The 13,347-nt window shown below is 37.6% G+C and overlaps 1 protein-coding gene across 2 annotated transcripts in view; it reads left to right on the top strand.

Moving 5' to 3' along the window:
* The window catches only part of ST8SIA4 (ST8 alpha-N-acetyl-neuraminide alpha-2,8-sialyltransferase 4), a 132,052-nt gene that overhangs the window by 70,879 nt on the left and 47,826 nt on the right, over positions 1 to 13,347 (top strand). The gene's annotated exons all lie outside the window — the stretch shown is intronic.

The following is a 13,347-nucleotide window of genomic DNA, read 5'->3' on the forward strand; positions in this document are numbered from 1 at the left end:
TTGTGAGACTTTTGTGCACAGAAATGCTTGATTTTGTCCAAATGCCATGTTGGTAGTTATTGGGTTATTCTGCCTGAAAAAAAGAATAATATAAGCTGGATTGTAGATTTTTTCGGGGTATATGGCCATGTTCTAGAGGCATTCTCTCCTGACGTTTCACCTGCATCTATGGCAAGCATCCTCAGAGGTAGTGAGTAAACCAGGTAGTGAGGGTTAAAATAATCTAAGCTGTTTCTAGAAATATTGAGGAAAAGCCATTTAACTCTAAAGCATGGGGTTGGGTGTGCCTCTCCCACCTTCAGTAACTTAGAAATTAACTTCTGGTTGCTTTTGGTTCAGAGCACAAAAAAATACTGCATTTTAATAAAAGGCACAGTCTGTAGCATATCCCTAAGGAGCACATTTGAGTCCTACTTCCCTGGATTATTCCTGTTGTGATTTAATATGATGCCCCTAGGATGAATGCTAGAGGGGGATTTGGATTAGGCACTATTTGTATGTCCATGACAGGTCTCTTCATTTGCTTTCATAAAGCAAGTCTTTCCATCAAGGTTGAGGTCCTAGGGAATGCAATCATGTCACTTCAAATACAGGATGACAGTTCAAATAAGAGTTAAAATGAAGTGGCAGGAAACAAAAAGGGATCATTAAAGATCTCATTGTATACATGTGTGCTGAATCCAACTGCTTAGTCTCAAGTAGGGAACTGGCATAGTGTAATAATTCTGAGTATTGGGTTAGGACTTAAAATGATAAGGGTTAAAATTCTTGTTTGGCTATGGAAACCAACCAGGTAATCCTGTGCAAGTCAGCCTTAGAGGCAATTGGAAACCTCCTTTGTATAAATCTTGAAAAGTACATTTTAGATAATGTCCCAGAAGTCAGAATCAGTTTGAGATCCATAATATTAATAATAAAATCACAAATAGGGATTCTTTGATTTACAACAGGGATCCCCAAACTAAGACCTATGGGTCATTTACCCAGGCCTTGCTCTAACCTTTACAGTTAGGATCGCCTTAAGTCTGAAATGACTTGAAGGCACACAACAACAATCCTAATTAAATGACTATCAGCCAGAAGCAGGGCCACACTTCCAATTGAAATACTGGTAAGTTGATGTTGGTTAAAATTGTTCTTCATTTTAAATATTGTATTGTTCTTTTGTGTTTCTTTTGTACTACAAATAAGATATGTGCAGTATGCAGAAGAATTCATTCATGTCTTTTTCAAACTATAGTCCAGCCCCTGAAACAGTCTAAGAGACCATGAATCAGCCATCTGTTTTAAAAGTTTGAGGACCCCTGATTTAAAGTGATTTAAACTAGCATTGATGTTGCATCCAGTAGTTGTTTCAGTGAGTCTAGCTGAAACTGGGAATTGATTTAAGACCAAAATGTTCCACACCATCAGCTGTTTTGAAATGTTTTCCATCTACAGTTGGAAATCAAATGAGCAACCTCATCCAAAATTGACCCAATCTGTATATATGATTTCAACACTAGCTTCCAGGCACACAAACCAAACTTTACTTCTCATATTTTCCATTATATTGGCCTCTTCTGATTATCATGGAACTTTTATTTTCTCTTTCAAAATATTCAGCTCAATCTCTGTGTCAGAACAGATGCCAGCTACATTTGCATTAACATTCATATCAAAGTGAACACTATGTTACAAAACAGTGAATCAGGCTAGCCATTCCAAAACTCCTTCCAATTATTTTCTCCTTGAATTAAATGGCCATGCCATGTCATGCTATCCTCACATAGTAATATAAAGAGTTAGAGGTTATTCAGGTATCCAATTTTAAAGGGTTTGGAATTTTCCACAGCAGTTTCTTCTTAATGTTTTCCTGGTTCTTTCATTCCTCATTCGCCATCTTATTTCTGCATAGAAAATGGATGTCACACCATATGGGTTATTCTGCCCTATAACACCTGCACATTTATCGATGGCATATGGCATCTCTGAGTAGATTCAGTTGTCTTGCCTAGCTTGGAAGTTGCTCCCTTAAAGGAGGCCACAACTAATACAGAGGTTAAAAGTTGGTACCTTTTTCGCCAAGGACCATTGGCAATTATGTGGAAAGTAGAAACAGAACAGTTTAAGGGTTTTCCCTTGCCTAATATAATTGCAGAGATGGAGTAAAATTGTACTAGAGTTTAAGCCGTGCAACTGTTTTCTTTGTGGCTTCAGAATTTAATACTTTCAGATCAGCTTACCAGAAATCTTTAAAGCTACACTAAAACCAAGTTTCACTACACCAAGCAAGAGAGCAGACAATGTTTCTGATTAAAATCAGGATTTAAAATCACAAGCAAAGATATCAATTTGATGCTGAAAACAAATTAGCAGAAGGAAAGAAAGGGGTTCTTGAGACATCGTTCAGGAACTAGGGTGACACAATCAAAGACATCCTGAGTGCCACTGTCTTCTTGTTTTTAACTGCTGCCCAGCTGGCTTTGACTTATGGTCACCCTATGAAGGAGAAACCTCCAGGTCACTCAGTCATCAACAGCCCTCCTCAAATCTCACCTAATTAGAGATACTTAGAAGTTTCATTAGTAAGGTTGAGGAAAATACTTCAAAAGTGGATGAAGCAGGCTTTACAAGTTCTGGAATTGTTTTCATTGACTTAGATCTAAACAGAAGTGGAAACTTCCCATGCAAAGGTGTAAGCTTTGCATGGCTACTGGAGGCGCTTTCCTAGAATGGATGGAAGTTTTGAAGTGATGAGTATCATTTTAGTAGAAATATGATTCATCTCCCCATAGTTGGCAAGACTGTGTCCAGGTGTCCCATTATTGGTCTATTGTCCAGGAACTAGGTGTTGATGGGCACCTAATCCTTTATCTTTCAAATAGTTATAATTCTTTAAAGTGGACTAAGGCTGTCCAATTGAGGACTCTCCTCTGTAACATAATACAAATGGTTGCATCCGAGGGATAGATAATCCATGTTCATGAAAATAATTTTCAACCAAGATTACTTTCTTACACTTTTGGTCACAGAATGAGCAGTGTGCTTGTGTATGTTTCTTTCTGACCTGAGAGTTTCCCTTGGGACATAATGCCTGAACAAGCCCAATGTTGTGTTATCTTCTATTATGAATCAAACCCAGTGTGAATGGAAGATAATCAGGGCACTTCATCGCAACATGCTGAAGGAATAGTCTTTTTCTGACAAAGAAAGTGATGCTGTTTCCAGCTTTAGCTGCTATTGAGCACAGCAAGATCTTGAAAATGGGAGCCCATGCGTTACTGTCTAATAAGTACGTTGTGGCAAATTTGGGGGTGCTTCAGTTTTAGAAGTATCTAAATAGGATGAGAGAGATTGCTGCAAGCTACACAAAGGGGAAATGGTTAGAAAATGTAATGCACCCACTGAGACACTATATTTCAAACAAAAAAAGTTAGGTAGCTGTGAAAAGGGCACTAATGATGTTATCTGTTAGATGCACCATTTACCAGTGACTGCATTTTCTGCTAAGAAAAGTTAGTTTGTGTTGTCAATGGAAAGGAGATGAGAGTGATTTCTGAGGAACTTGAAGACACAAATGGTATCTTACGCATATATGTTCTTAGGCCACCTGCCACTACTCCTAATTTGTACATTACTTTAGTGTAAGTGATCTGTCCTCAAACTACAGGAACAATCTCTAAGACAAAACCCTAGCATAGCTGCTTTAGGTAATAGGATAGACTAGTCTAGAGTGAAGAATGAATGGGCTATTCTAGGATCCTGCTGCCACCTTTCCCTGCCAGATCAAAAGCAGACTGTGAAAGTCATCAGTTATTGAATAGCTGAAGCTCAGGCTTTGGGGAAGCATACCTCCTAAGATGCAAAGCTGCACAGTGTACTGGTTTTGAGGTTTTTTTTTTTTACTAAAGCTCTGGGAGACCAGGGTTCAAATGCTTTTTCAACAGTGAAACACCCCCCTCCCCCCCAAATGACCTTTGGGAAGTCATACTTCTTCAGCACAAGAATACAATTTCCAGAGAAAATCCTTAGATAGCTGTATGTCAGAGACAACTTGAAGGAACATAAGATCAACAACAGCACCTATCTGTTGTACCTATATTCTGGTTACACAGATGGAAATGAAAGTTGCCGTCACTAGCCTTTATTAGGCAAGGCGCTCTCAAGCTTTGCAGAAGAGGATCGGAGAGAGAACACTTGGGAATTCCTGCTCTGGATAAGATGTGATAGAAATGATGGTGGCAGCAATACCTGCTGAGTATGTCTTCTATCTAATTTCCATGAAATAGCCGCCCAGTGCTGATTGGTCACTTTATCTTTACAAACAAGATCCAACATTTCATATATCATACTGGAGTGGATTGGTATGTGATGTAGATGAGGGCTAAGAGGCAGAATGGCTCCTAAAGCTTACAAAGGACAAAGACTTGATTCCATAGAAGGTTCTTTAATTCTCAGCAAAATAGCAAGCAAGTACCATAGTATACTCATGTGTAAGTTGATCATGTGTATAAGTCAAGGGCAGCAAAAATGAAGATTTTGCTTTGACTTGTGACTAAGCCAAGAGACATTCTGTGGACAGGGGAATGCACAAATGCTACCTCAGATGGCCAGGTGCATTTCCCTGCCCAGGCATTCAAAAAGGCCAGAAATGATGGCACAGCAGAGAAAGCAGAAGGTGATTTTTTAAAGGTCCTTTCAGGAGAGACTAAGCTCTTGCCTTTCATCAATCTACTTCCTTTTTGTGTGTGTTCAGATACAGTACTCACATTGACTCACGGAAAAGCTGACCTAGCTGTTGTTTTTTGGCTGATTTTTTTTTGTCTAAAGTTTCTAGACATATACATGAGACTATAGGGTAATTTTTGACAATACTATGATTACTATTTTGTTGTCATTTGCTGTCTAGTTTGTATGAACTTATAATAACCTCATGATATTATAATAACCTCAAGGGTCATCTTTAATCCCAGTAGCCCACAGTCTCCCTCAGATCTAATAAGTGCAGGTCTGTGATTTTTTTGAGAGAATCATTAATATGTAATGTAATCTTCCTCTTCTTTGTTGCTACAAGTATATAATAATTATTTAGCACTCAAATTCAAGATGTATCCACCTGCATTAAAACACTGTATCTATAAAATATTGGAAATTCCCTTTACTTAAACATTTGCAAACAGTTTCACTATGACCCATTCTGAAACCCCACATTATCTTGTTTTCTATTTAAAATAGGAACATTTGCATATGATACCCATTTTCAGAGGATTCTTTTAAACAACAGACTTTAATGATGCACTACTCAGTCACACAGAGGCTCTTACAATGTTTTTAATGCACAGAAATGCACCCACTCTCGTTTTTTAGAAAAAGGATTACAATAAACTTTTTTTTAAAAAAAGCTTCAACAGAAGCACATCATTAGCAACGTCTTTTCAAGTAGCAACCTGGACTCAAATGGATATAATCTGAATAGGGAACAAATAAACAGCACAATTTTATAGTTAACAGCCTAAGTGAGTCTATTAAACTGTTTTGGAGGAAAGAGAATATTTATCTTTGATAGCTAAGGGTCCCTTTGTGTCTTTCCAAAACACTCTGCTTTACCTTATGAAGAATTCAATTGCTCTAGAGAACAGAATGAAATGATTTTTCAGCCAGCCTTTATGTAATATTTTATTATAAGAGCCCTGAGTTTCAAAACTGCATGCAGATGCACAATTGAATTGTTTCTTGCTTATATCATAGTGATAGTAAAACTTCTAACTGGGTATATGGTTCCATTATTCTACTTTTTGGAGAATATATAGTTGAGCATATCAGCCATATAGAGTCAAAATACTCCCTCCTTTTAATACATACACACATACATAGACAAATACATACACTGAGCAAACTGGCAAAGATTTTCCTGTGGAATATATTGCACTTTTAACAGTATTTCAATTACTACTTCTTTCTCCTAAAATAGTTAAAGGATTTTGTACATACTGACTTGGTAATATGGATTAAATAATTATTTGAGAAAAATAGATTACTGGAAATATGAACTACTTCCCTCCAAAATTGTTTCCATCTGTGAGACAGGCCTAACATTCTTTCCCCTCCTCACCACTACCTCAATCCCCAGCACCTCAGGCCTGAAATCAACTCCCAATCTAATGGTGCATCTACACTGAATAATGAATGCAATTTCATACTACTTTTAGTGCCATGACTCAATGCTATGGAATCTTGGGAGTAGTTTGGTGAGGCATCAGCACGCTGGCAAAAAGGGTTAAAGACTTTGTAAAACTACTACTCAATAGTAGTGATTCCATAGCATTGAGCCATGTCACTTAGAGTGAAGTCAGACTGCTTTAGCCCTCCATGCACCCTAAGTTTGCTCATCCCTGCTAGCCTCCCGTTTCCCCAAAACAAAGCACTGAGTGTGGCAATTTGATGTCTAAAGCATGTTATTAGTAAAACGAATGCTGCTTGGCATTCACAATCACTTGTGGCTAAGATTATTTGTCTTCCAAAGGTAGAGTCTTGGTAGTAGGTCCGTAAGCGACTGTGAAGCCCTATTCTGGATCCACACAGTCTTTCACATCGAGGACACATTTCCAGATAGAATGTGGTTGCAACAAGCATTTACTTGATGTGCTTCCTTCTTGTTGGATACTAACATAATCTTAAACCAATTTACAAGAACTTAAAGATGAACTGAAACAATTGTTGTTCATTCGTATAGTCGTCTCCGACTCTTCGTGACCTCATGGACCAGCCCACGCCAGAGCTCCCTGTCAGCCGTCACCACCCCCAGCTCCTTCAAGGACAGTCCAGTCACTTCAAGGATGCCATCCATCCATCTTGCCCTTGGTCGGCCCCTCTTCCTTTTGCCTTCCACTTTCCCCAGCATCATTGTCTTCTCTAGGCTTTGCTGTCTCCTCATGATGAAACAATATTCAGTGTTTATTTTCTTAGGATGGAAGCGGATATGTATATACTGCATATACTCATGGGTAAGTCTAGAAATTTAATTTGGAAAAGTATTCAAAAAAGATGGGTCATCTTATCCACAGGTCTATATGAGAACTGTCCCTTAGCTCATATAAAAAAGGAACCATCCCCTTATCTAACTAGAGTGGAGAAAGGCACAAACTTAGGCAAAAACCTTTTCTGTTCTCCCTCCTTCTTTGCCCCCACCCTCTGGGAACAGTTGTATTGTACCTTAACCCTAACCTCAAAACCGTCTCCACCACAGCACCATGCCTGGTCTTTTTGAATGCCTAGATGGAGAAGTGGCAGTAACAGTAACTGGAGAGAGAAGACAGCTCCCTGAGGTGGCACTGCTGCTTTTCCCTCTCCATGAAGCAACCCTTGACTTATCCACAGGTTTACACAATTTATATTCTCTTGTACAAAGGCGAGAGAATATAAATATATTATTGTTGTTTTATAAATATTTGTCAGTAGATAGAAATAGAGGAAATAAACTCAAAGCTGGAGAAGCTGTTATACCCTAATTGGTAGCATTATGTCTATGAATAATCAGAGGCAAAAACTATGGGCTCAACCACTATATCTGCATATAATTATTCATTGTCAAAAATTCTCCAATACTTTCTGCTTAATTGGTGAAAAACGATCAGGTCCTAACACTGAAACACTTTAGGGCATACTTCTTGACATGGTAGGATTGGTAAGCATGTCAACATAGTATTCCAGGTGATTTCAGCTATATCTATGCCCAAATCTTTTATCCAGATTTGTCTCATCTCAGAATATTTGGTATACAATATCCTTGCAATTAAATTGGAAATCTTAGGAATAAGCCTTTAAATATTGTTGCACCAACTTTTTCAGTTTATTGAAGGGTAAATCTAGAGACTGTAGATTGAATTTCAGTGGATTACTTTAGGGATTTGTAGCCAAATTGTTTCTTTTTTTAATGTCCTTTTTTGTTTATCTAAACAAATTAACTTGCTCCCAGTTCTTAATAAAAAAAACCATTGTTTAAACTGGTATAATGAGGCTTGACATGATAGGTAGCAAGTGGCCATGTATGATTAAAATATATCCATCATTTCTGTAGATTTCAGTATTTTCACAAGCCTAGTTCAAGCATTCAGGAGTGCATCTGCACTGTAGATTTAATGCAGTTTTATCCAACTTTAACTGGTATAGCCCAATGCCATGAAATCATGTGAGTTGTAATTTGGTGGAGCACTAATACTCTTTGGCAGAGAAGTTTAAAGACTTCGGAGAGCTATAACTCGTGATTTCAGAGGATTGGACATGATATTTAAAGTGATTTCAAATTGCATTAATTCTACATTGTAGATGCACCTCCAGTATAGGAGGGACACTTTTCCATTATTCATCTCCTCCAATGTTCTGAATAAACATGGAGGGGAGGAAATGAGTGAAGGAAGCAATGTAGAAGTGTGGTAAAGATGACAACAACAACAATATAATGTTTATTACTTACCCACCTCTTTCTGGTGGATTGAGACAAGGAACAACAGATTAAAGTAGAGCAACAAATAAATGCAAAAGTGTTAAAAACATGAACATTGATTAAAAATGCACAATCAGTTAAAAGAGCAGTTTGATGGCAGTTGACTGTCTGGAGATGGATATCTAAACACAGTGGTTGGGAGAAGAACAAAAACACTTTGGCTTTTGAAATCATCAGTCTTCCCAATATAACTTGGAAACAAGGGAGAGTATAGGGAATAAGAGAATAAATGGTAAATTTATTCTGGCCAATTAGAATTATATGGTCACTCATACCTTCCCCTTAAAGGACTGGTAAGGTTGCAGGAGATAAGCAGGTTTCATTTGCCCCTACCTCCATTTGTCGTTCACTCAGAAAATAAAATAGATTATTATCTTTTTATCGTTTCAGTAAACTTACTAGGTTTGCAGGAATCTGTGCAACTGATCTGTTCAACCTTTACCAGCCTCCCATATTGTTATGCAGATAGTTCCAAAGTAGTTTATTTCAAACTACTTGATATTTGCATAATTGGTAGTGTTATTAATAAATGGCAAACTAGTAGTTTTAAAAAAGGTATTCCATACACAGTTGTTCTCCTTTGTTAAATATACAAGTGAAAAACCATGGTCAAAGACCCACTGGCACCTTTATCTTTTATATGGCCATGTTATTTAGAAAATGGATACAATACACTGGCTGCATTTTATAGCAATACTATATCTTAAGTGACCGCTTTATTTAGCTTTAACTTATGAACCTCTCTGTGTCGGAAGGATCAATACTTTTTATTCAATAAGCTATTCTGTGGAGAAATTCATGTTCATGATAACTATAGCTTTGTAATAGGTTGCTGTATTTTACAGCTTTTGTGGGATGGAACTCTTTCCTCCTCCTTTCTATTAGAACTCTTCTTTGGGCAATTGACTGTCATATCTGTGAATTTTGTTTCTAATAGTGATTACTGAATGTTGTTGCACAGTTCTGGGTCCTTTACAGACAAAAAAATTGAGGTGGTAGTGCACTGCAGAATTTAAGATTAATGCTGAGCACTTGGAACAATAACTGAAAGGTGAGATTAAGATAATTACTTTTTTATAGCCAGATTTCAGTGCCATGTAGGTTAATTGTAACATAATTCCAATTTCCAGGATACAAATGTACCTTTGATACAAATATTGAATTTGATGACAGTTAAAGTTTTGGGAATATTAAATAGCAATTTATTTAAAGATGTAAAACCTCTTTCCATCCTACTTGACCACATCTCTATCTACGAACCCACACGCTCACTTCAGTCATCTGGAGAGGCCCTGCTCGTGATCCCACCCGCGTCGCAAGCGCGCTTGGTGGGGACACGAGACAGGGCCTTTTCTGTGGCGGCCCCCCGACTTTGGAACACCCTCCCAAAAGATCTTAGACAGGCCCCTACATTGGCAGTCTTCAGAAAGAATTTAAAAACTTGGCTGTTCCGATGTGCCTTCTCAGATTAGGAATCCCCATCACCAAGTCCTAGAAACACTTTAGTAGAATTAAGATCGCTGCACACCGCACTTATTTTATAATCCTACATTCCTCCTGCCACTTCAGCACTTTTAATCCTGTACCCACTGCTCTGGCCGGCCCAGTTTTAAAGTGTCCTGATGTATTGTTATTATTGTTGTTTATTTTGCTTAACTGTTTGATTTGCTTCTGGTATTGTTGTTGTATTATGTTCTGTTGCATTGTGTTTGAGGCTTCGGCCTGTGTGAGCCGCATCGAGTCCTACGGGAGATGCTAGCGGGGTACAAATAAAGTTAATAATAATAATAATAATAATAATAATACTTTTTAAAATTATGTTTTCTAGTGAAACGTCATGGGAGCAGCATATTTCCATATAGTAAAATGTTACAGTTTTTCATAAAGGGGTGTATTTGTTGTTGTGAGCCCAATACCTTCTATGTCAAGCCAAGTGATCAGATCTAATTTGCCAAATAGTCACTGTTGTATGTTTTTATGTTGAATGTTTTTATATTGTGTAAATGCTATTTTAAATTGTAAGTCGCTCGGAGCACCTTGGTGGAGAGCGACTAATTAAGAAATAAAGCGAAGTGAAGAAGTGAAGTGAAATATGGAGAGAGTGCTACAGATGTCAAGGAAAGTTCACACAGAGTTACATTCCTTTGTGAAGTTAATGTAAAGTGATATGCATACATCTACAGAGAGCCCATATGATATAATATATATTGCTTCCTTTGTATCTCTTTTGTTCTCTTCCAATTATCAGAGATACTAATGCTAAACAGAGTAAGTATGTGTGCCATGTGGTAGAGTGTGGAAAGTTACTTTTAAGAACAATGAAAACATTTACCTGTTGAAACCTTCCATATTTGATCAGTGATGGGGTGATGCTCTTGAATCCAGAATAGTTACAAGTAATGTCTGGTATCCAGCATTGCAGTTATGCACCTGTAAATTAGAGTTACTGATTATCCTGGCTCAGCTAGAACACATTTGCAGATTGAGCAAGGGAGGAAGCAATTAGCTCAGAGTTCAAAAAGAGATGAGGAAAGGGCAAGATATCAACAGGGCTTGGAAAGCCTCCTTGTCTGTAGGAGTCCATTTAGCAAAAGTGTAGTCATGTCTAGTCTGAGTTTGGGAAAACACGCAGCAGCAAGATTGGCAGTCAGCTTAGAAGTCATGAAACAAGAATGCCTGCCAGAAAGCAGAAATTGGTATCAGTAACTGGCACATCTAGAGTTGACTCTTTCAAGACTATTGTAACTAGCTATTCTTAATCAGGACCACTTGTCATGCTGCCTAATAAGAAGCCCCATTGACTATCCCTGTTCTGCTCTTTTTGCCACTCCCCGGATCCATGGCCCTGGAAACTTCTGTACAAAAATTGTATGTAGTTACTTCACATGGGTAATACCATTTTCCATGCAAGAAACAGCATTTTCTTCATAGAAAAGTAGTTTCCTACACAGAATGCTGGATGCTCTGCAGAAAATGTTGTTTTCCATGAAATGAATCATATTCAGATTAGTCCTCAATTACATTTTCTGGTAGGAAAAAAAAAATCTAACTACAAATATTTTTCTGCAAAGAAAATGCTATTAAGTGGTATATTTTATATTGAAAAATCTATTTTCTGCATGGTACTTGAGCTATTTTTGTGAAAAACAACCACATGTAAGTTTTGCACAGAATAAGTCATGAAGTGTAAAACGTCACTTCATCACACAATTAGTTTTCAGCATTGTAGGACACCTCTGCCCCAATTGAGACACAGAGCCCCATGCCACTGATCAGATACTATAGCCTCACTTCTGGTTGGACTCCATGGCTCTACTGGGGCAGCAGTGTCCTACAACGCTGAACTGACAACATGACAGCTTCCAATGGAACAACAATGGGGGGGGGGGTCCATAGTCAAGGATTATTCTCAACTAAGTTTCTCAACACTTGATAAACTTTTAAACCATTGTTTGAATATTTTACAATATTCTTTCAATACCTGCTGGATTAGCCAGATCTGCTCAACAATTACTCTTATTTTGCTAAACAAGAATTTTTGGGTTCCTCCCCCATTCTGGTCACTAATGGAAAAACAGTAATGCTCCTTTATACAGGATATTTCAAATGGAGGGCTTGTTTTCAAAGTTTTAAGCTTAGAAAGATGCCTTGAAGTCTTCCTGCTTCCTTAAGTACAAACATCTCACAAATGCCATCCTGTTTTTCTTCTTGTCCAAGACAATATATTTCCGGCTCTTATTTGTCAAGACAATAACATCATCTCTCCAAACTTCTTATCCAAAGCTGTGACTAGTTTAATTGAGGGAAGTCAGTAAATTGTGGTTTTTTATGGTTAGGTTCACAGGGAGATTTCTTCTTTGTTTTGTAAAATAACAATATATAGCTGTATCACAAAATACTTTCCTTAAAGTGCCACAGTGGAATACAAGATCACTAAATAAATATACTTCAATATTTCCACTGTCTTTTCCTTTTATGAAGTGCTTTGACATTGATTTTGTTGGGGATCAGACCGTGAATCTTGATGAAATAGAACTAGAGTACTTGGCATCCTGCGGTGAAGTTCACAATTTACTTTTAGAGATATTTTAAAAATAAATGACCTTAAAGTTTGTTTTCAAAATGCTAAAGACATTATCAGTGAGATAAAAGTCACATCTTTCCAATCAAATAAAAACCTGTAGGATGTAGTGGATAGTGGGATGTACCATGATACTACTGTTATTATTTCTCTTCTATTACAACTATATTGAAAATGAATAGAGACTACCACCAGTTATCTAGTTTTAAAGATCACTTTCTTTGATGATCTTGGATGTTAGGTAATAAGTAGCATACTGGCCTTAAATGTAGAAATGAAGCAATTCTATACTGCAGTGGTTCTCAACCTGTGGGTCCCCAGGTGTTTTGGCTTTCAACTCCCAGAAATCCTGACATCTAGGATTTCTGGGAGTTGAAGGCCAAAACCCCTGGGGACTCACAGGTTGAGAACCACTGCTATACTGTCTTCATTTGGAAGTCTACCATTACATCCAGATACTTGTTGAAACAAAAATAAATATAACATAAAGTGATACATGTGGTTGTCTACCATTTTTTCTCTCAATGGTTATATACCATTACCCTACTATCATTCTGCTAAATTAAAGGGTTGTAAAAAATTTCTAGTTAATCCCAAGAGTTGCATCAATATAGACCCCAACATGGGGGCTTTGGATTGAATTTTAGAACCCCACCCCTTCTGAGTACAAAGTCTCAGGGTGGTAGAACAATAGAAAATCTTCCCATAGGTATATCTGTAGAGCTGATGTTTCCACTAGAGAAGGACTCCTTCACCATTTTAACCTCTTCAAGACAGACTA

Source organism: Anolis sagrei, chromosome 2 (assembly GCF_037176765.1).
Source record: "Anolis sagrei isolate rAnoSag1 chromosome 2, rAnoSag1.mat, whole genome shotgun sequence".
Classification (NCBI taxonomy): domain Eukaryota; kingdom Metazoa; phylum Chordata; class Lepidosauria; order Squamata; family Dactyloidae; genus Anolis; species Anolis sagrei.